Source organism: Hyla sarda, chromosome 8 (assembly GCF_029499605.1).
Source record: "Hyla sarda isolate aHylSar1 chromosome 8, aHylSar1.hap1, whole genome shotgun sequence".
NCBI classification, from domain to species: Eukaryota; Metazoa; Chordata; class Amphibia; order Anura; family Hylidae; genus Hyla; species Hyla sarda.
In genome coordinates, this window is record NC_079196.1 from 118,455,183 (window position 1) to 118,478,471 (window position 23,289).

Here is a 23,289-nt window from a genome sequence, read left to right on the forward strand (position 1 = left end):
CCTCATTTGCCAAGTGGATGCCCAGACACTTAGTCTATCCAAGTCATCCTGTAACTTATGCACATCCTCTATAGACTGTACCGTGCTACAAAGCTTGGTGTCATCTGCAAAGATAGAAACAGAGCTGTTAATACCATCCTCTATATCATTGATAAATAAATTAAACAACAGCGGTCCCAGTACTGAACCTTGGGGTACACCACTAATAACCGGGGACCAATCAGAGTACGAATCATTGACCACCACTCTCTGGGTACGATCCATGAGCCAGTGTTCAATCCAGTTACAAACTAAAATTTCCAAACCCAAAGACCTTAACTTACCTGTCAGACGTCTATGAGGGACAGTATCAAATGCTTTAGCAAAATCCAGAAACACTATATCCACAGCCATTCCTCTGTCAAGGCTTCTACTCACCTCTTCATAAAAGCAAATTAGATTGGTTTGACAACTTCTATCCTTAGTAAACCCATGCTGGCTATCACTTATAATACAATTATCCCCTATGTATTCCTGTATGTAATCCCTTATAAGTCCTTCAAACAATTTACCCACAATGCACGTTAAACTTACCGGTCTATAGTTTCCTGGGGAAGACCTAGAGCCCTTTTTGAAGATTGGCACCACATTCGCCTTGCGCCAGTCCCTTGGCACAATACCAGACACCAGAGAATCTCTAAATATCATGAACAAGGGTACAGATATTACTGAACTTACCTCTCTAAGAACTCTTGGGTGTAGTCCATCCGGTCCTGGGGATTTGCTTACATTTATATCACTTAACTTACCTTGTACCAACTCTACATTAAGCCAGTTCAGTACATTACATGATGTGTTACCAGCACTGACCTGGCCAATGTCAGCTCCTTCTTCCATAGTGTATACAGAACTAAAGAACCCATTCAGTAGCTCCGCCTTCTCTTGATCGCCTGTGACAACCTCCCCATTATCATTATTAAGGGGTCCTACATGCTCTGTCCTTGGTTTTTTTGCATTTATATATCTAAAAAAATATTTAGGATTAGTTTTGCTTTCTTTGGCCACCTGTCTCTCATTTTGAATTTTTGCTGTTTTTATTACATTTTTACAGATTTTATTAAGCTCCTTGTACTGTTTAAATGTTATCGCTGACCCATCAGATTTGTATTTTTTGAAGGCTATTTTTTTGCTGTTTATTGCTCTTTTAACATCATGTGTCAGCCATGTAGGATTTAGTTTCAATCGTTTATATTTGTTCCCCTTTGGTATATATTTAGCTGTATAGTTATTTAGAGTTAATTTAAAGATGTCCCATTTACCTTCTGTATCAGTATTTGAGAACACCTCCCCCCAGTCTATGTCCTGTAGTGCAGCCCTCAACCCAGGGAAATTTGCCTTTTTAAAGTTATATGTTTTTGCCTTCCCCGCCTGTCTTTGTTTTCTACATTTTAAGTCAAAAGTAACTATATTGTGGTCGCTATTACCAAGGTTTTCCCGCACAGTTACATTACCAACCAGCTCTGCGTTGTTGGAAATGATCAGATCCAACAAGGCATCACTTCTTGTTGGGTCCTCCACAAAATGGCCCATAAAATTATCCTGCAATAAATTTAGGAATTGTCGCCCCTTTGTAGTTTTAGCCAACCCCGGACCCCAATCTATATCTGGATAGTTAAAATCTCCCATTATTACCACTGTACCTGCCCGGGCGGCCCTCTCTATTTGTTTATGAAGCCGAACTTCTATCTCTTCAGTGATATTAGGGGGTCTGTAGATTACCCCAAATATTATTTTTTCAGTATTTCCCTCCTTTTGTAATTCTACCCACAATGATTCCACATCCTCAGAATCATCACACACTATGGCATCGTTCACACTGACTTTCATACCACTTCTTACATACAGACAGACTCCACCACCTTTTCTGTTCATTCTATCCTTGCGAAACAATGTAAACCCCTGCAGATTGACAGCCCAGTCATGCGAGGAGTCCAGCCATGTCTCAGTGACCCCAACTATATCAATATGTTCCTCCAGTATCAAGGCCTCAAGCTCCCCCATTTTATTTGCTAGGCTTCTGGCATTTGTGAACATACACTTTACATTTCCATCCTTTATGTTATTGGGGTTAATGGGATTCAAGGGTGTAAGTTTTATTTTCCTATGAAGCCTATTCCTATTAACTATTCTAACCCCTCCCTCCGCTCCACCCCCAGGTACATTTATAATTCCCACCTCTCTATCTACACTATCTTCCCCCTCTTTGCTGTAGGTTCCCTCCCCCCAAGTCCCTAGTTTAAACACTCCTCCACCCTTCTAGCCATCTTCTCCCCAAGCAAAGCTGCACCCTCCCCATTGAGGTGCAGCCCGTCCCTACGGTAGAGCCGGTAACCGACAGCGAAGTCAGCCCAGTTCTCCATGAACCCAAACCCTTCCTTCCTACACCAGCTTCTGAGCCACTTGTTTACCTCCCTGATCTCCCGCTGCCTCTCTGGTGCGGCTCGTGGTACTGGTAGTATTTCAGAAAAGACTACCTTGGAGGTCCTTGCCTTAAGCTTGCGGCCTAAGTCCCTGAAATCATTTTTAAGGACACTCCACCTACCTCTTACTTTGTCATTGGTGCCAAAATGTACCATGACTGCTGGGTCCTCTCCAGCCCCGCCCAACAACCTGTCAACCCGATCCGCGATGTGCCGAACTCGTGCGCCAGGCAGACAACACACTGTTCGGCGATCCCGGTCTTTGTGACAGATTGCCCTGTCTGTCCCCCTAATAATTGAGTCCCCCACCACTAGTACCTGACTGGCCTGCCCTGTACTCCTCCCTCCCTCCTTATTGGAGCAGACACCCCCCTGGCGGTCAGAGGCGGTATCCTGCTGCAGTTCTGCTAGCTCTGTAATGGCATCCCCCTCATCTGCCAAGCGGGCAAACTTGTTGGGGTGTGCCAGTTCAGGACTAGCCTCCCTGACACTTTTTCCCCTACCCCTCTTTCTAACTGTAACCCAGCTAACTGCCTGACTGTCCTGCAACTCCGTCCCACTGTCCTCCCCCATCTCTATTCCCGAGAGTGCCTGCTCAGTGAGCAGGAGACTCCTCTCCATGTTGTTAATGCTTCTCATTGTTGCCAGTCGCCCCTCTAGATGCAGGATCTGGGCTTCCAAACGGACAACTAGCACACATCTCGCACAACAATATGCACCCTCAAACTGTTGTTCAAGGATTGCATACATTGAACAGGATGTACATTGGACTGCATTTTCCAACATGGTTGGCTGCCAGCCTTCCTTCCATTCCTATGAGTAATGTGAGTGCTCATGAAGGGGACATGGTTGGGTCCACCCCTTTCCCGGTTATCCCCTCTCGGCCTTTTGGCTTAGATCAAGTGTAAAAAAAGAAAAGATCTTGCGACAGATCGCATCCTGAGCCACGTTTTTTTTTGTGTGAATACTTGCACTTGGGTGACTTGTGAGCACATACTGATACATACGTTCCCTATCTGGGGACCATAAATTAAATGGATTTTTGAGAAAGGGAGCTGATTTGGAAGCTTGCTTCTGTCGCCCTATGCATTGACCCGATGTGGCAGTATCTTCGGGTAGTGAACAGTGCACCACCCCATTCCAGTGTTAAACAAGAAAGATTCTCATTTAATCCTCCGTGGGTGAGAATTTGAGTTTGAGAATTGGAGACCAAAATGATGAGTTGCACTGACTGGTTTATGAATGTCTATTCATTTAGCGTTTTAATGACCATGTTTGCACACTGATTGGTGTAAAAAAATAAAATAAAACTAAATAATAATAATCTAGCACACCTGTGCAGGTTTGACATGACATGACAGGTAGCTGTCTTGTGGGTGGTGCTGAATCCTGTTAAATGACATGAGGGTCTCATGCCTATACACAAGGGTGTGTCATTGCTGTTGCTTGACCATGCATTGGTTTCTGTGGTCAGTGAATGATAAAAACAAAATTTACCATCCATTGATGGATGGGAAATCCGCCATGAGGCATTTGTTTTTAGAAACTGCTGCTCACAACCAATGTTGCAATGGAGTGTCTCCATCTGCTGGTGGTATTGGAAAGGCATTAGTGCTATGACAGGGTCTGAAGAAGAAGAAGAAGAAGACGGAAAAAAATATATATAAAAAGAAAAAGAGAGAGAGAGAGAGAGACTGACTTAGTGAGCGAGTGAGTGAGAGAGTGAGAGTGAGTGAGAGTGAATGAGTGAGTGAGTGATTGAGTGAGTGAGTGAGTGAGAACAAATGAGTTAAAGCAAGTGAGTGAGAGAGATCGAATGAATGAAAGTCTGAATGACAGAAAGAAAAAAGGATGAAGAAAGAAGCATGAAGAAAAAAAAATGTATATGGAGTTGCTGACATGAGTGCAATCTACAAAGCCGTTAAGGCTGATCCTCATGGGAGGATTATTGCACCAGGACCCTTAGCACTTTTACAATGCCATTCAATGCCACGGGCTAGATGTAAACTGCAGATGACCATGTTGTGGTAGTTACCATGGATACCCAAGTGATGTGTGAGCTAACACATAGGCCCAACAGATTCCAAGAAGGCCAGAATCACCAGCGGCACCACCATCGATTGTCAGGTCACCCGGATTCAGCAAATACCAGAGTCCAAAATGATGCAGGTTTATACTGTTAATTTTCAGTTTATCGTTACAGTTGGTGTTATTCCATGTCGGAAGGGACGCAGCTACAGCCAGTGGGGTAACTAGAGACAGGCAGGCAGCTATGTGCAACAAAGGTAGGCGTGTTGTTTTCATATGCAGATCTGAAATATTGTCTTATATGCAAGAGGAGGAGTGATGGGGGTTCAGGCAAAAGCCAGGCTATGGATTGCATTGCTAAATGCTCCATCAGAGTGCAATGGTCGCCTGTCCTTTTTTTAAGAGATGATGTGGGTTTAGCCTGTGCTGTATGTATGTATGTATGTATGGGTGGCTGACTGCCACCCACCCAGAGAGTGTATGGGAGTCTGGTTGGCTGCCAGCCTTCCTTCCATTCCTATGAGTAATGTGAGTGCTCATGAAGGGGACATGGTTGGGTCCACCCCTTTCCCGGTTATCCCCTCTAGGCCTTTTGGCTTAGATCAAGTGTAAAAAAAGAAAGGATCTTGCGACAGATCGCATCCTGAGGCACGTTTTTTTTTTTGTGTGAATACTTGCACTTGGGTGACTTGTGAGCACATACTGATACATACGTTCCCTATCTGGGGACCATAAATTAAATGGATTTTTGAGAAAGGGAGCTGATTTGGAAGCTTGCTTCTGTCGCCCTATGCATTGACCCGATGTGGCAGTATCTTCGGGTAGTGAACAGTGCACCACCCCATTCCAGTGTTAAACAAGAAAGATTCTCATTTAATCCTCCGTGGGTGAGAATTTGAGTTTGAGAATTGGAGACCAAAATGATGAGTTGCACTGACTGGTTTATGAACGTCTATTCATTTAGAGTTTTAATGACCATGTTTGCACACTGATTGGTGTAAAAAAATAAAATAAAACTAAATAATAATAATCTAGCACACCTGTGCAGGTTTGACATGACATGACAGGTAGCTGTCTTGTGGGTGGTGCTGAATCCTGTTAAATGACATGAGGGTCTCATGCCTATACACAAGGGTGTGTCATTGCTGTTGCTTGACCATGCATTGGTTTCTGTGGTCAGTGAATGATAAAAACAAAATTTACCATCCATTGATGGATGGGAAATCCGCCATGAGGCATTTGTTTTTAGAAACTGCTGCTCACAACCAATGTTGCAATGGAGTGTCTCCATCTGCTGGTGGTATTGGAAAGGCATTAGTGCTATGACAGGGTCTGAAGAAGAAGAAGAAGAAGAAGAAGAAGACGGAAAAAAATATATATAAAAAGAAAAAGAGAGAGAGAGAGAGAGACTGACTTAGTGAGCGAGTGAGTGAGAGAGTGAGAGTGAGTGAGAGTGAATGAGTGAGTGAGTGATTGAGTGAGTGAGTGAGTGAGAACAAATGAGTTAAAGCAAGTGAGTGAGAGAGATCGAATGAATGAAAGTCTGAATGACAGAAAGAAAAAAGGATGAAGAAAGAAGCATGAAGAAAAAAAAATGTATATGGAGTTGCTGACATGAGTGCAATCTACAAAGCCGTTGAGGCTGATCCTCATGGGAGGATTATTGCACCAGGACCCTTAGCACTTTTAAAATGCCATTCAATGCCACGGGCTAGATGTAAACTGCAGATGACCATGTTGTGGTAGTTACCATGGATACCCAAGTGATGTGTGAGCTAACACATAGGCCCAACAGATTCCAAGAAGGCCAGAATCACCAGCGGCACCACCATCGATTGTCAGGTCACCCGGATTCAGCAAATACCAGAGTCCAAAATGATGCAGGTTTATACTGTTAATTTTCAGTTTATCGTTACAGTTGGTGTTATTCCATGTCGGAAGGGACGCAGCTACAGCCAGTGGGGTAACTAGAGACAGGCAGGCAGCTATGTGCAACAAAGGTAGGCGTGTTGTTTTCATATGCAGATCTGAAATATTGTCTTATATGCAAGAGGAGGAGTGATGGGGGTTCAGGCAAAAGCCAGGCTATGGATTGCATTGCTAAATGCTCCATCAGAGTGCAATGGTCGCCTGTCCTTTTTTTAAGTGATGATGTGGGTTTAGCCTGTGCTGTATGTATGTATGTATGGGTGGCTGACTGCCACCCACCCAGAGAGTGTATGGGAGTCTGGTTGGCTGCCAGCCTTCCTTCCATTCCTATGAGTAATGTGAGTGCTCATGAAGGGGACATGGTTGGGTCCACCCCTTTCCCGGTTATCCCCTCTAGGCCTTTTGGCTTAGATCAAGTGTAAAAAAAGAAAGGATCTTGCGACAGATCGCATCCTGAGGCACGTTTTTTTTTGTGTGAATACTTGCACTTGGGTGACTTGTGAGCACATACTGATACATACGTTCCCTATCTGGGGACCATAAATTAAATGGATTTTTGAGAAAGGGAGCTGATTTGGAAGCTTGCTTCTGTCGCCCTATGCATTGACCCGATGTGGCAGTATCTTCGGGTAGTGAACAGTGCACCACCCCATTCCAGTGTTAAACAAGAAAGATTCTCATTTAATCCTCCGTGGGTGAGAATTTGAGTTTGAGAATTGGAGACCAAAATGATGAGTTGCACTGACTGGTTTATGAACGTCTATTCATTTAGCGTTTTAATGACCATGTTTGCACACTGATTGGTGTAAAAAAATAAAATAAAACTAAATAATAATAATCTAGCACACCTGTGCAGGTTTGACATGACATGACAGGTAGCTGTCTTGTGGGTGGTGCTGAATCCTGTTAAATGACATGAGGGTCTCATGCCTATACACAAGGGTGTGTCATTGCTGTTGCTTGACCATGCATTGGTTTCTGTGGTCAGTGAATGATAAAAACAAAATTTACCATCCATTGATGGATGGGAAATCCGCCATGAGGCATTTGTTTTTAGAAACTGCTGCTCACAACCAATGTTGCAATGGAGTGTCTCCATCTGCTGGTGGTATTGGAAAGGCATTAGTGCTATGACAGGGTCTGAAGAAGAAGAAGAAGAAGACGGAAAAAAATATATATAAAAAGAAAAAGAGAGAGAGAGAGAGACTGACTTAGTGAGCGAGTGAGTGAGAGAGTGAGAGTGAGTGAGAGTGAATGAGTGAGTGAGTGATTGAGTGAGTGAGTGAGTGAGAACAAATGAGTTAAAGCAAGTGAGTGAGAGAGATCGAATGAATGAAAGTCTGAATGACAGAAAGAAAAAAGGATGAAGAAAGAAGCATGAAGAAAAAAAAATGTATATGGAGTTGCTGACATGAGTGCAATCTACAAAGCCGTTGAGGCTGATCCTCATGGGAGGATTATTGCACCAGGACCCTTAGCACTTTTAAAATGCCATTCAATGCCACGGGCTAGATGTAAACTGCAGATGACCATGTTGTGGTAGTTACCATGGATACCCAAGTGATGTGTGAGCTAACACATAGGCCCAACAGATTCCAAGAAGGCCAGAATCACCAGCGGCACCACCATCGATTGTCAGGTCACCCGGATTCAGCAAATACCAGAGTCCAAAATGATGCAGGTTTATACTGTTAATTTTCAGTTTATCGTTACAGTTGGTGTTATTCCATGTCGGAAGGGACGCAGCTACAGCCAGTGGGGTAACTAGAGACAGGCAGGCAGCTATGTGCAACAAAGGTAGGCGTGTTGTTTTCATATGCAGATCTGAAATATTGTCTTATATGCAAGAGGAGGAGTGATGGGGGTTCAGGCAAAAGCCAGGCTATGGATTGCATTGCTAAATGCTCCATCAGAGTGCAATGGTCGCCTGTCCTTTTTTTAAGTGATGATGTGGGTTTAGCCTGTGCTGTATGTATGTATGTATGGGTGGCTGACTGCCACCCACCCAGAGAGTGTATGGGAGTCTGGTTGGCTGCCAGCCTTCCTTCCATTCCTATGAGTAATGTGAGTGCTCATGAAGGGGACATGGTTGGGTCCACCCCTTTCCCGGTTATCCCCTCTAGGCCTTTTGGCTTAGATCAAGTGTAAAAAAAGAAAGGATCTTGCGACAGATCGCATCCTGAGGCACGTTTTTTTTTGTGTGAATACTTGCACTTGGGTGACTTGTGAGCACATACTGATACATACGTTCCCTATCTGGGGACCATAAATTAAATGGATTTTTGAGAAAGGGAGCTGATTTGGAAGCTTGCTTCTGTCGCCCTATGCATTGACCCGATGTGGCAGTATCTTCGGGTAGTGAACAGTGCACCACCCCATTCCAGTGTTAAACAAGAAAGATTCTCATTTAATCCTCCGTGGGTGAGAATTTGAGTTTGAGAATTGGAGACCAAAATGATGAGTTGCACTGACTGGTTTATGAACGTCTATTCATTTAGCGTTTTAATGACCATGTTTGCACACTGATTGGTGTAAAAAAATAAAATAAAACTAAATAATAATAATCTAGCACACCTGTGCAGGTTTGACATGACATGACAGGTAGCTGTCTTGTGGGTGGTGCTGAATCCTGTTAAATGACATGAGGGTCTCATGCCTATACACAAGGGTGTGTCATTGCTGTTGCTTGACCATGCATTGGTTTCTGTGGTCAGTGAATGATAAAAACAAAATTTACCATCCATTGATGGATGGGAAATCCGCCATGAGGCATTTGTTTTTAGAAACTGCTGCTCACAACCAATGTTGCAATGGAGTGTCTCCATCTGCTGGTGGTATTGGAAAGGCATTAGTGCTATGACAGGGTCTGAAGAAGAAGAAGAAGAAGAAGAAGACGGAAAAAAATATATATAAAAAGAAAAAGAGAGAGAGAGAGAGACTGACTTAGTGAGCGAGTGAGTGAGAGAGTGAGAGTGAATGAGTGAGTGAGTGATTGAGTGAGTGAGTGAGTGAGTGAGTGAGAACAAATGAGTTAAAGCAAGTGAGTGAGAGAGATCGAATGAATGAAAGTCTGAATGACAGAAAGAAAAAAGGATGAAGAAAGAAGCATGAAGAAAAAAAAATGTATATGGAGTTGCTGACATGAGTGCAATCTACAAAGCCGTTGAGGCTGATCCTCATGGGAGGATTATTGCACCAGGACCCTTAGCACTTTTAAAATGCCATTCAATGCCACGGGCTAGATGTAAACTGCAGATGACCATGTTGTGTTAGTTACCATGGATACCCAAGTGATGTGTGAGCTAACACATAGGCCCAACAGATTCCAAGAAGGCCAGAATCACCAGCGGCACCACCATCGATTGTCAGGTCACCCGGATTCAGCAAATACCAGAGTCCAAAATGATGCAGGTTTATACTGTTAATTTTCAGTTTATCGTTACAGTTGGTGTTATTCCATGTCGGAAGGGACGCAGCTACAGCCAGTGGGGTAACTAGAGACAGGCAGGCAGCTATGTGCAACAAAGGTAGGCGTGTTGTTTTCATATGCAGATCTGAAATATTGTCTTATATGCAAGAGGAGGAGTGATGGGGGTTCAGGCAAAAGCCAGGCTATGGATTGCATTGCTAAATGCTCCATCAGAGTGCAATGGTCGCCTGTCCTTTTTTTAAGTGATGATGTGGGTTTAGCCTGTGCTGTATGTATGTATGTATGGGTGGCTGACTGCCACCCACCCAGAGAGTGTATGGGAGTCTGGTTGGCTGCCAGCCTTCCTTCCATTCCTATGAGTAATGTGAGTGCTCATGAAGGGGACATGGTTGGGTCCACCCCTTTCCCGGTTATCCCCTCTAGGCCTTTTGGCTTAGATCAAGTGTAAAAAAAGAAAGGATCTTGCGACAGATCGCATCCTGAGGCACGTTTTTTTTTGTGTGAATACTTGCACTTGGGTGACTTGTGAGCACATACTGATACATACGTTCCCTATCTGGGGACCATAAATTAAATGGATTTTTGAGAAAGGGAGCTGATTTGGAAGCTTGCTTCTGTCGCCCTATGCATTGACCCGATGTGGCAGTATCTTCGGGTAGTGAACAGTGCACCACCCCATTCCAGTGTTAAACAAGAAAGATTCTCATTTAATCCTCCGTGGGTGAGAATTTGAGTTTGAGAATTGGAGACCAAAATGATGAGTTGCACTGACTGGTTTATGAACGTCTATTCATTTAGCGTTTTAATGACCATGTTTGCACACTGATTGGTGTAAAAAAATAAAATAAAACTAAATAATAATAATCTAGCACACCTGTGCAGGTTTGACATGACATGACAGGTAGCTGTCTTGTGGGTGGTGCTGAATCCTGTTAAATGACATGAGGGTCTCATGCCTATACACAAGGGTGTGTCATTGCTGTTGCTTGACCATGCATTGGTTTCTGTGGTCAGTGAATGATAAAAACAAAATTTACCATCCATTGATGGATGGGAAATCCGCCATGAGGCATTTGTTTTTAGAAACTGCTGCTCACAACCAATGTTGCAATGGAGTGTCTCCATCTGCTGGTGGTATTGGAAAGGCATTAGTGCTATGACAGGGTCTGAAGAAGAAGAAGAAGAAGACGGAAAAAAATATATATAAAAAGAAAAAGAGAGAGAGAGAGAGAGACTGACTTAGTGAGCGAGTGAGTGAGAGAGTGAGAGTGAGTGAGAGTGAATGAGTGAGTGAGTGATTGAGTGAGTGAGTGAGTGAGAACAAATGAGTTAAAGCAAGTGAGTGAGAGAGATCGAATGAATGAAAGTCTGAATGACAGAAAGAAAAAAGGATGAAGAAAGAAGCATGAAGAAAAAAAAATGTATATGGAGTTGCTGACATGAGTGCAATCTACAAAGCCGTTGAGGCTGATCCTCATGGGAGGATTATTGCACCAGGACCCTTAGCACTTTTAAAATGCCATTCAATGCCACGGGCTAGATGTAAACTGCAGATGACCATGTTGTGGTAGTTACCATGGATACCCAAGTGATGTGTGAGCTAACACATAGGCCCAACAGATTCCAAGAAGGCCAGAATCACCAGCGGCACCACCATCGATTGTCAGGTCACCCGGATTCAGCAAATACCAGAGTCCAAAATGATGCAGGTTTATACTGTTAATTTTCAGTTTATCGTTACAGTTGGTGTTATTCCATGTCGGAAGGGACGCAGCTACAGCCAGTGGGGTAACTAGAGACAGGCAGGCAGCTATGTGCAACAAAGGTAGGCGTGTTGTTTTCATATGCAGATCTGAAATATTGTCTTATATGCAAGAGGAGGAGTGATGGGGGTTTAGGCAAAAGCCAGGCTATGGATTGCATTGCTAAATGCTCCATCAGAGTGCAATGGTCGCCTGTCCTTTTTTTAAGTGATGATGTGGGTTTAGCCTGTGCTGTATGTATGTATGTATGGGTGGCTGACTGCCACCCACCCAGAGAGTGTATGGGAGTCTGGTTGGCTGCCAGCCTTCCTTCCATTCCTATGAGTAATGTGAGTGATCATGAAGGGGACATGGTTGGGTCCACCCCTTTCCCGGTTATCCCCTCTAGGCCTTTTGGCTTAGATCAAGTGTAAAAAAAGAAAGGATCTTGCGACAGATCGCATCCTGAGGCACGTTTTTTTTTGTGTGAATACTTGCACTTGGGTGACTTGTGAGCACATACTGATACATACGTTCCCTATCTGGGGACCATAAATTAAATGGATTTTTGAGAAAGGGAGCTGATTTGGAAGCTTGCTTCTGTCGCCCTATGCATTGACCCGATGTGGCAGTATCTTCGGGTAGTGAACAGTGCACCACCCCATTCCAGTGTTAAACAAGAAAGATTCTCATTTAATCCTCCGTGGGTGAGAATTTGAGTTTGAGAATTGGAGACCAAAATGATGAGTTGCACTGACTGGTTTATGAACGTCTATTCATTTAGCGTTTTAATGACCATGTTTGCACACTGATTGGTGTAAAAAAATAAAATAAAACTAAATAATAATAATCTAGCACACCTGTGCAGGTTTGACATGACATGACAGGTAGCTGTCTTGTGGGTGGTGCTGAATCCTGTTAAATGACATGAGGGTCTCATGCCTATACACAAGGGTGTGTCATTGCTGTTGCTTGACCATGCATTGGTTTCTGTGGTCAGTGAATGATAAAAACAAAATTTACCATCCATTGATGGATGGGAAATCCGCCATGAGGCATTTGTTTTTAGAAACTGCTGCTCACAACCAATGTTGCAATGGAGTGTCTCCATCTGCTGGTGGCATTGGAAAGGCATTAGTGCTATGACAGGGTCTGAAGAAGAAGAAGAAGAAGAAGAAGACGGAAAAAAATATATATAAAAAGAAAAATAGAGAGAGAGAGAGAGAGACTGACTTAGTGAGCGAGTGAGTGAGAGAGTGAGAGTGAATGAGTGAGTGAGTGATTGAGTGAGTGAGTGAGTGAGAACAAATGAGTTAAAGCAAGTGAGTGAGAGAGATCGAATGAATGAAAGTCTGAATGACAGAAAGAAAAAAGGATGAAGAAAGAAGCATGAAGAAAAAAAAATGTATATGGAGTTGCTGACATGAGTGCAATCTACAAAGCCGTTGAGGCTGATCCTCATGGGAGGATTATTGCACCAGGACCCTTAGCACTTTTAAAATGCCATTCAATGCCACGGGATAGATGTAAACTGCAGATGACCATGTTGTGGTAGTTACCATGGATACCCAAGTGATGTGTGAGCTAACACATAGGCCCAACAGATTCCAAGAAGGCCAGAATCACCAGCGGCACCACCATCGATTGTCAGGTCACCCGGATTCAGCAAATACCAGAGTCCAAAATGATGCAGGTTTATACTGTTAATTTTCAGTTTATCGTTACAGTTGGTGTTATTCCATGTCGGAAGGAACGCAGCTACAGCCAGTGGGGTAACTAGAGACAGGCAGGCAGCTATGTGCAACAAAGGTAGGCGTGTTGTTTTCATATGCAGATCTGAAATATTGTCTTATATGCAAGAGGAGGAGTGATGGGGGTTCAGGCAAAAGCCAGGCTATGGATTGCATTGCTAAATGCTCCATCAGAGTGCAATGGTCGCCTGTCCTTTTTTTAAGTGATGATGTGGGTTTAGCCTGTGCTGTATGTATGTATGTATGGGTGGCTGACTGCCACCCACCCAGAGAGTGTATGGGAGTCTGGTTGGCTGCCAGCCTTCCTTCCATTCCTATGAGTAATGTGAGTGCTCATGAAGGGGACATGGTTGGGTCCACCCCTTTCCCGGTTATCCCCTCTAGGCCTTTTGGCTTAGATCAAGTGTAAAAAAAGAAAGGATCTTGCGACAGATCGCATCCTGAGGCACGTTTTTTTTGTGTGAATACTTGCACTTGGGTGACTTGTGAGCACATACTGATACATACGTTCCCTATCTGGGGACCATAAATTAAATGGATTTTTGAGAAAGGGAGCTGATTTGGAAGCTTGCTTCTGTCGCCCTATGCATTGACCCGATGTGGCAGTATCTTCGGGTAGTGAACAGTGCACCACCCCATTCCAGTGTTAAACAAGAAAGATTCTCATTTAATCCTCCGTGGGTGAGAATTTGAGTTTGAGAATTGGAGACCAAAATGATGAGTTGCACTGACTGGTTTATGAACGTCTATTCATTTAGCGTTTTAATGACCATGTTTGCACACTGATTGGTGTAAAAAAATAAAATAAAACTAAATAATAATAATCTAGCACACCTGTGCAGGTTTGACATGACATGACAGGTAGCTGTCTTGTGGGTGGTGCTGAATCCTGTTAAATGACATGAGGGTCTCATGCCTATACACAAGGGTGTGTCATTGCTGTTGCTTGACCATGCATTGGTTTCTGTGGTCAGTGAATGATAAAAACAAAATTTACCATCCATTGATGGATGGGAAATCCGCCATGAGGCATTTGTTTTTAGAAACTGCTGCTCACAACCAATGTTGCAATGGAGTGTCTCCATCTGCTGGTGGTATTGGAAAGGCATTAGTGCTATGACAGGGTCTGAAGAAGAAGAAGAAGAAGAAGACGGAAAAAAATATATATAAAAAGAAAAAGAGAGAGAGAGAGAGAGACTGACTTAGTGAGCGAGTGAGTGAGAGAGTGAGAGTGAGTGAGAGTGAATGAGTGAGTGAGTGATTGAGTGAGTGAGTGAGTGAGAACAAATGAGTTAAAGCAAGTGAGTGAGAGAGATCGAATGAATGAAAGTCTGAATGACAGAAAGAAAAAAGGATGAAGAAAGAAGCATGAAGAAAAAAAAATGTATATGGAGTTGCTGACATGAGTGCAATCTACAAAGCCGTTGAGGCTGATCCTCATGGGAGGATTATTGCACCAGGACCCTTAGCACTTTTAAAATGCCATTCAATGCCACGGGCTAGATGTAAACTGCAGATGACCATGTTGTGGTAGTTACCATGGATACCCAAGTGATGTGTGAGCTAACACATAGGCCCAACAGATTCCAAGAAGGCCAGAATCACCAGCGGCACCACCATCGATTGTCAGGTCACCCGGATTCAGCAAATACCAGAGTCCAAAATGATGCAGGTTTATACTGTTAATTTTCAGTTTATCGTTACAGTTGGTGTTATTCCATGTCGGAAGGGACGCAGCTACAGCCAGTGGGGTAACTAGAGACAGGCAGGCAGCTATGTGCAACAAAGGTAGGCGTGTTGTTTTCATATGCAGATCTGAAATATTGTCTTATATGCAAGAGGAGGAGTGATGGGGGTTCAGGCAAAAGCCAGGCTATGGATTGCATTGCTAAATGCTCCATCAGAGTGCAATGGTCGCCTGTCCTTTTTTTAAGTGATGATGTGGGTTTAGCCTGTGCTGTATGTATGTATGTATGGGTGGCTGACTGCCACCCACCCAGAGAGTGTATGGGAGTCTGGTTGGCTGCCAGCCTTCCTTCCATTCCTATGAGTAATGTGAGTGCTCATGAAGGGGACATGGTTGGGTCCACCCCTTTCCTGGTTATCCCCTCTAGGCCTTTTGGCTTAGATCAAGTGTAAAAAAAGAAAGGATCTTGCGACAGATCGCATCCTGAGGCACGTTTTTTTTTGTGTGAATACTTGCACTTGGGTGACTTGTGAGCACATACTGATACATACGTTCCCTATCTGGGGACCATAAATTAAATGGATTTTTGAGAAAGGGAGCTGATTTGGAAGCTTGCTTCTGTCGCCCTATGCATTGACCCGATGTGGCAGTATCTTCGGGTAGTGAACAGTGCACCACCCCATTCCAGTGTTAAACAAGAAAGATTCTCATTTAATCCTCCGTGGGTGAGAATTTGAGTTTGAGAATTGGAGACCAAAATGATGAGTTGCACTGACTGGTTTATGAACGTCTATTCATTTAGCGTTTTAATGACCATGTTTGCACACTGATTGGTGTAAAAAAATAAAATAAAACTAAATAATAATAATCTAGCACACCTGTGCAGGTTTGACATGACATGACAGGTAGCTGTCTTGTGGGTGGTGCTGAATCCTGTTAAATGACATGAGGGTCTCATGCCTATACACAAGGGTGTGTCATTGCTGTTGCTTGACCATGCATTGGTTTCTGTGGTCAGTGAATGATAAAAACTAAATTTACCATCCATTGATGGATGGGAAATCCGCCATGAGGCATTTGTTTTTAGAAACTGCTGCTCACAACCAATGTTGCAATGGAGTGTCTCCATCTGCTGGTGGTATTGGAAAGGCATTAGTGCTATGACAGGGTCTGAAGAAGAAGAAGAAGAAGACGGAAAAAAATATATATAAAAAGAAAAAGAGAGAGAGAGAGAGAGACTGACTTAGGGTACGTTCCCACACGGCGTATTTGCTGCGTATTTGCTGCTGCGTATTTTATTTTCCCTGTTGAAGTCAATGGGTAGGAAAATACGCAGCACCAAATACGCAGCAAACACGCAGCAAATACGCAGCAAAATACGCCATGTGGGAATGCACCCTTAGTGAGCGAGTGAGTGAGAGAGTGAGAGTGAATGAGTGAGTGAGTGATTGAGTGAGTGAGTGAGTGAGTGAGAACAAATGAGTTAAAGCAAGTGAGTGAGAGAGATCGAATGAATAAAAGTCTGAATGACAGAAAGAAAAAAGGATGAAGAAAGAAGCATGAAGAAAAAAAAATGTATATGGAGTTGCTGACATGAGTGCAATCTACAAAGCCGTTGAGGCTGATCCTCATGGGAGGATTATTGCACCAGGACCCTTAGCACTTTTAAAATGCCATTCAATGCCACGGGCTAGATGTAAACTGCAGATGACCATGTTGTGGTAGTTACCATGGATACCCAAGTGATGTGTGAGCTAACACATAGGCCCAACAGATTCCAAGAAGGCCAGAATCACCAGCGGCACCACCATCGATTGTCAGGTCACCCGGATTCAGCAAATACCAGAGTCCAAAATGATGCAGGTTTATACTGTTAATTTTCAGTTTATTGTTACAGTTGGTGTTATTCCATGTCGGAAGGGACGCAGCTACAGCCAGTGGGGTAACTAGAGACAGGCAGGCAGCTATGTGCAACAAAGGTAGGCGTGTTGTTTTCATATGCAGATCTGAAATATTGTCTTATATGCAAGAGGAGGAGTGATGGGGGTTCAGGCAAAAGCCAGGCTATGGATTGCATTGCTAAATGCTCCATCAGAGTGCAATGGTCGCCTGTCCTTTTTTTAAGTGATGATGTGGGTTTAGCCTGTGCTGTATGTATGTATGTATGGGTGGCTGACTGCCACCCACCCAGAGAGTGTATGGGAGTCTGGTTGGCTGCCAGCCTTCCTTCCATTCCTATGAGTAATGTGAGTGCTCATGAAGGGGACATGGTTGGGTCCACCCCTTTCCCGGTTATCCCCTCTAGGCCTTTTGGCTTAGATCAAGTGTAAAAAAAGAAAGGATCTTGCGACAGATCGCGTCCTGAGGCACGTTTTTTTTTGTGTGAATACTTGCACTTGGGTGACTTGTGAGCACATACTGATACATACGTTCCCTATCTGGGGACCATAAATTAAATGGATTTTTGAGAAAGGGAGCTGATTTGGAAGCTTGCTTCTGTCGCCCTATGCATTGACCCGATGTGGCAGTATCTTCGGGTAGTGAACAGTGCACCACCCCATTCCAGTGTTAAACAAGAAAGATTCTCATTTAATCCTCCGTGGGTGAGAATTTGAGTTTGAGAATTGGAGACCAAAATGATGAGTTGCACTGACTGGTTTATGAACGTCTATTCATTTAGCGTTTTAATGACCATGTTTGCACACTGATTGGTGTAAAAAAATAAAATAAAACTAAATAATAATAATCTAGCACACCTGTGCAGGTTTGACATGACATGACAGGTAGCTGTCTTGTGGGTGGTGCTGAATCCTGTTAAATGACATGAGGGTCTCATGCCTATACACAAGGGTGTGTCATTGCTGTTGCTTGACCATGCATTGGTTTCTGTGGTCAGTGAATGATAAAAACAAAATTTACCATCCATTGATGGATGGGAAATCCGCCATGAGGCATTTGTTTTTAGAAACTGCTGCTCACAACCAATGTTGCAATGGAGTGTCTCCATCTGCTGGTGGTATTGGAAAGGCATTAGTGCTATGACAGGGTCTGAAGAAGAAGAAGAAGAAGACGGAAAAAAATATATATAAAAAGAAAAAGAGAGAGAGAGAGAGACTGACTTAGTGAGCGAGTGAGTGAGAGAGTGAGAGTGAGTGAGAGTGAATGAGTGAGTGAGTGATTGAGTGAGTGAGTGAGTGAGAACAAATGAGTTAAAGCAAGTGAGTGAGAGAGATCGAATGAATGAAAGTCTGAATGACAGAAAGAAAAAAGGATGAAGAAAGAAGCATGAAGAAAAAAAAATGTATATGGAGTTGCTGACATGAGTGCAATCTACAAAGCCGTTGAGGCTGATCCTCATGGGAGGATTATTGCACCAGGACCCTTAGCACTTTTAAAATGCCATTCAATGCCACGGGCTAGATGTAAACTGCAGATGACCATGTTGTGGTAGTTACCATGGATACCCAAGTGATGTGTGAGCTAACACATAGGCCCAACAGATTCCAAGAAGGCCAGAATCACCAGCGGCACCACCATCGATTGTCAGGTCACCCGGATTCAGCAAATACCAGAGTCCAAAATGATGCAGGTTTATACTGTTAATTTTCAGTTTATCGTTACAGTTGGTGTTATTCCATGTCGGAAGGGACGCAGCTACAGCCAGTGGGGTAACTAGAGACAGGCAGGCAGCTATGTGCAACAAAGGTAGGCGTGTTGTTTTCATATGCAGATCTGAAATATTGTCTTATATGCAAGAGGAGGAGTGATGGGGGTTCAGGCAAAAGCCAGGCTATGGATTGCATTGCTAAATGCTCCATCAGAGTGCAATGGTCGCCTGTCCTTTTTTTAAGTGATGATGTGGGTTTAGCCTGTGCTGTATGTATGTATGTATGGGTGGCTGACTGCCACCCACCCAGAGAGTGTATGGGAGTCTGGTTGGCTGCCAGCCTTCCTTCCATTCCTATGAGTAATGTGAGTGCTCATGAAGGGGACATGGTTGGGTCCACCCCTTTCCCGGTTATCCCCTCTAGGCCTTTTGGCTTAGATCAAGTGTAAAAAAAGAAAGGATCTTGCGACAGATCGCATCCTGAGGCACGTTTTTTTTTGTATGAATACTTGCACTTGGGTGACTTGTGAGCACATACTGATACATACGTTCCCTATCTGGGGACCATAAATTAAATGGATTTTTGAGAAAGGGAGCTGATTTGGAAGCTTGCTTCTGTCGCCCTATGCATTGACCCGATGTGGCAGTATCTTCGGGTAGTGAACAGTGCACCACCCCATTCCAGTGTTAAACAAGAAAGATTCTCATTTAATCCTCCGTGGGTGAGAATTTGAGTTTGAGAATTGGAGACCAAAATGATGAGTTGCACTGACTGGTTTATGAACGTCTATTCATTTAGCGTTTTAATGACCATGTTTGCACACTGATTGGTGTAAAAAAATAAAATAAAACTAAATAATAATAATCTAGCACACCTGTGCAGGTTTGACATGACATGACAGGTAGCTGTCTTGTGGGTGGTGCTGAATCCTGTTAAATGACATGAGGGTCTCATGCCTATACACAAGGGTGTGTCATTGCTGTTGCTTGACCATGCATTGGTTTCTGTGGTCAGTGAATGATAAAAACAAAATTTACCATCCATTGATGGATGGGAAATCCGCCATGAGGCATTTGTTTTTAGAAACTGCTGCTCACAACCAATGTTGCAATGGAGTGTCTCCATCTGCTGGTGGTATTGGAAAGGCATTAGTGCTATGACAGGGTCTGAAGAAGAAGAAGAAGAAGAAGAAGACGGAAAAAAATATATATAAAAAGAAAAAGAGAGAGAGAGAGAGACTGACTTAGTGAGCGAGTGAGTGAGAGAGTGAGAGTGAGTGAGAGTGAATGAGTGAGTGAGTGATTGAGTGAGTGAGTGAGTGAGAACAAATGAGTTAAAGCAAGTGAGTGAGAGAGATTGAATGAATGAAAGTCTGAATGACAGAAAGAAAAAAGGATGAAGAAAGAAGCATGAAGAAAAAAAAATGTATATGGAGTTGCTGACATGAGTGCAATCTACAAAGCCGTTGAGGCTGATCCTCATGGGAGGATTATTGCACCAGGACCCTTAGCACTTTTAAAATGCCATTCAATGCCACGGGCTAGATGTAAACTGCAGATGACCATGTTGTGGTAGTTACCATGGATACCCAAGTGATGTGTGAGCTAACACATAGGCCCAACAGATTCCAAGAAGGCCAGAATCACCAGCGGCACCACCATCGATTGTCAGGTCACCCGGATTCAGCAAATACCAGAGTCCAAAATGATGCAGGTTTATACTGTTAATTTTCAGTTTATCGTTACAGTTGGTGTTATTCCATGTCGGAAGGGACGCAGCTACAGCCAGTGGGGTAACTAGAGACAGGCAGGCAGCTATGTGCAACAAAGGTAGGCGTGTTGTTTTCATATGCAGATCTGAAATATTGTCTTATATGCAAGAGGAGGAGTGATGGGGGTTCAGGCAAAAGCCAGGCTATGGATTGCATTGCTAAATGCTCCATCAGAGTGCAATGGTCGCCTGTCCTTTTTTTAAGTGATGATGTGGGTTTAGCCTGTGCTGTATGTATGTATGTATGTATGGGTGGCTGACTGCCACCCACCCAGAGAGTGTATGGGAGTCTGGTTGGCTGCCAGCCTTCCTTCCATTCCTATGAGTAATGTGAGTGCTCATGAAGGGGACATGGTTGGGTCCACCCCTTTCCCGGTTATCCCCTCTAGGCCTTTTGGCTTAGATCAAGTGTAAAAAAAGAAAGGATCTTGCGACAGATCGCATCCTGAGGCACGTTTTTTTTTGTGTGAATACTTGCACTTGGGTGACTTGTGAGCACATACTGATACATACGTTCCCTATCTGGGGACCATAAATTAAATGGATTTTTGAGAAAGGGAGCTGATTTGGAAGCTTGCTTCTGTCGCCCTATGCATTGACCCGATGTGGCAGTATCTTCGGGTAGTGAACAGTGCACCACCCCATTCCAGTGTTAAACAAGAAAGATTCTCATTTAATCCTCCGTGGGTGAGAATTTGAGTTTGAGAATTGGAGACCAAAATGATGAGTTGCACTGACTGGTTTATGAACGTCTATTCATTTAGCGTTTTAATGACCATGTTTGCACACTGATTGGTGTAAAAAAATAAAATAAAACTAAATAATAATAATCTAGCACACCTGTGCAGGTTTGACATGACATGACAGGTAGCTGTCTTGTGGGTGGTGCTGAATCCTGTTAAATGACATGAGGGTCTCATGCCTATACACAAGGGTGTGTCATTGCTGTTGCTTGACCATGCATTGGTTTCTGTGGTCAGTGAATGATAAAAACAAAATTTACCATCCATTGATGGATGGGAAATCCGCCATGAGGCATTTGTTTTTAGAAACTGCTGCTCACAACCAATGTTGCAATGGAGTGTCTCCATCTGCTGGTGGTATTGGAAAGGCATTAGTGCTATGACAGGGTCTGAAGAAGAAGAAGAAGAAGACGGAAAAAAAATATATATAAAAAGAAAAAGAGAGAGAGAGAGAGACTGACTTAGTGAGCGAGTGAGTGAGAGAGTGAGAGTGAGTGAGAGTGAATGAGTGAGTGAGTGATTGAGTGAGTGAGTGAGTGAGAACAAATGAGTTAAAGCAAGTGAGTGAGAGAGATCGAATGAATGAAAGTCTGAATGACAGAAAGAAAAAAGGATGAAGAAAGAAGCATGAAGAAAAAAAAATGTATATGGAGTTGCTGACATGAGTGCAATCTACAAAGCCGTTGAGGCTGATCCTCATGGGAGGATTATTGCACCAGGACCCTTAGCACTTTTAAAATGCCATTCAATGCCACGGGCTAGATGTAAACTGCAGATGACCATGTTGTGGTAGTTACCATGGATACCCAAGTGATGTGTGAGCTAACACATAGGCCCAACAGATTCCAAGAAGGCCAGAATCACCAGCGGCACCACCATCGATTGTCAGGTCACCCGGATTCAGCAAATACCAGAGTCCAAAATGATGCAGGTTTATACTGTTAATTTTCAGTTTATCGTTACAGTTGGTGTTATTCCATGTCGGAAGGGACGCAGCTACAGCCAGTGGGGTAACTAGAGACAGGCAGGCAGCTATGTGCAACAAAGGTAGGCGTGTTGTTTTCATATGCAGATCTGAAATATTGTCTTATATGCAAGAGGAGGAGTGATGGGGGTTCAGGCAAAAGCCAGGCTATGGATTGCATTGCTAAATGCTCCATCAGAGTGCAATGGTCGCCTGTCCTTTTTTTAAGTGATGATGTGGGTTTAGCCTGTGCTGTATGTATGTATGTATGGGTGGCTGACTGCCACCCACCCAGAGAGTGTATGGGAGTCTGGTTGGCTGCCAGCCTTCCTTCCATTCCTATGAGTAATGTGAGTGCTCATGAAGGGGACATGGTTGGGTCCACCCCTTTCCCGGTTATCCCCTCTAGGCCTTTTGGCTTAGATCAAGTGTAAAAAAAGAAAGGATCTTGCGACAGATCGCATCCTGAGGCACGTTTTTTTTTGTGTGAATACTTGCACTTGGGTGACTTGTGAGCACATACTGATACATACGTTCCCTATCTGGGGACCATAAATTAAATGGATTTTTGAGAAAGGGAGCTGATTTGGAAGCTTGCTTCTGTCGCCCTATGCATTGACCCGATGTGGCAGTATCTTCGGGTAGTGAACAGTGCACCACCCCATTCCAGTGTTAAACAAGAAAGATTCTCATTTAATCCTCCGTGGGTGAGAATTTGAGTTTGAGAATTGGAGACCAAAATGATGAGTTGCACTGTCTGGTTTATGAACGTCTATTCATTTAGCGTTTTAATGACCATGTTTGCACACTGATTGGTGTAAAAAAATAAAATAAAACTAAATAATAATAATCTAGCACACCTGTGCAGGTTTGACATGACATGACAGGTAGCTGTCTTGTGGGTGGTGCTGAATCCTGTTAAATGACATGAGGGTCTCATGCCTATACACAAGGGTGTGTCATTGCTGTTGCTTGACCATGCATTGGTTTCTGTGGTCAGTGAATGATAAAAACAAAATTTACCATCCATTGATGGATGGGAAATCCGCCATGAGGCATTTGTTTTTAGAAACTGCTGCTCACAACCAATGTTGCAATGGAGTGTCTCCATCTGCTGGTGGTATTGGAAAGGCATTAGTGCTATGACAGGGTCTGAAGAAGAAGAAGAAGAAGACGGA

General features: G+C 43.5%; 12 pseudogenes; all 12 read left to right on the plus strand.

Moving 5' to 3' along the window:
- Window positions 1-3,331: 3,331 nt before the first annotated feature.
- Window positions 3,332-3,595, plus strand: LOC130286492 (U2 spliceosomal RNA; annotated as a pseudogene).
- A 1,468-nt stretch (window positions 3,596-5,063) lies between these two features.
- Window positions 5,064-5,329, plus strand: LOC130288370 (U2 spliceosomal RNA; annotated as a pseudogene).
- A 1,473-nt stretch (window positions 5,330-6,802) lies between these two features.
- On the plus strand, window positions 6,803-7,066 carry LOC130287542 (U2 spliceosomal RNA; annotated as a pseudogene).
- A 1,462-nt stretch (window positions 7,067-8,528) lies between these two features.
- Window positions 8,529-8,792, plus strand: LOC130287543 (U2 spliceosomal RNA; annotated as a pseudogene).
- A 1,466-nt stretch (window positions 8,793-10,258) lies between these two features.
- Window positions 10,259-10,522, plus strand: LOC130287545 (U2 spliceosomal RNA; annotated as a pseudogene).
- Window positions 10,523-11,986: 1,464 nt separating this feature from the next.
- Window positions 11,987-12,250, plus strand: LOC130287546 (U2 spliceosomal RNA; annotated as a pseudogene).
- A 1,462-nt stretch (window positions 12,251-13,712) lies between these two features.
- Window positions 13,713-13,975, plus strand: LOC130288931 (U2 spliceosomal RNA; annotated as a pseudogene).
- A 1,467-nt stretch (window positions 13,976-15,442) lies between these two features.
- LOC130287547 (U2 spliceosomal RNA) lies at window positions 15,443-15,706 on the plus strand (annotated as a pseudogene).
- A 1,614-nt stretch (window positions 15,707-17,320) lies between these two features.
- LOC130287675 (U2 spliceosomal RNA) lies at window positions 17,321-17,584 on the plus strand (annotated as a pseudogene).
- A 1,462-nt stretch (window positions 17,585-19,046) lies between these two features.
- On the plus strand, window positions 19,047-19,310 carry LOC130287627 (U2 spliceosomal RNA; annotated as a pseudogene).
- Window positions 19,311-20,782: 1,472 nt separating this feature from the next.
- LOC130287548 (U2 spliceosomal RNA) lies at window positions 20,783-21,046 on the plus strand (annotated as a pseudogene).
- Window positions 21,047-22,509: 1,463 nt separating this feature from the next.
- On the plus strand, window positions 22,510-22,773 carry LOC130287549 (U2 spliceosomal RNA; annotated as a pseudogene).
- Window positions 22,774-23,289: the final 516 nt, after the last annotated feature.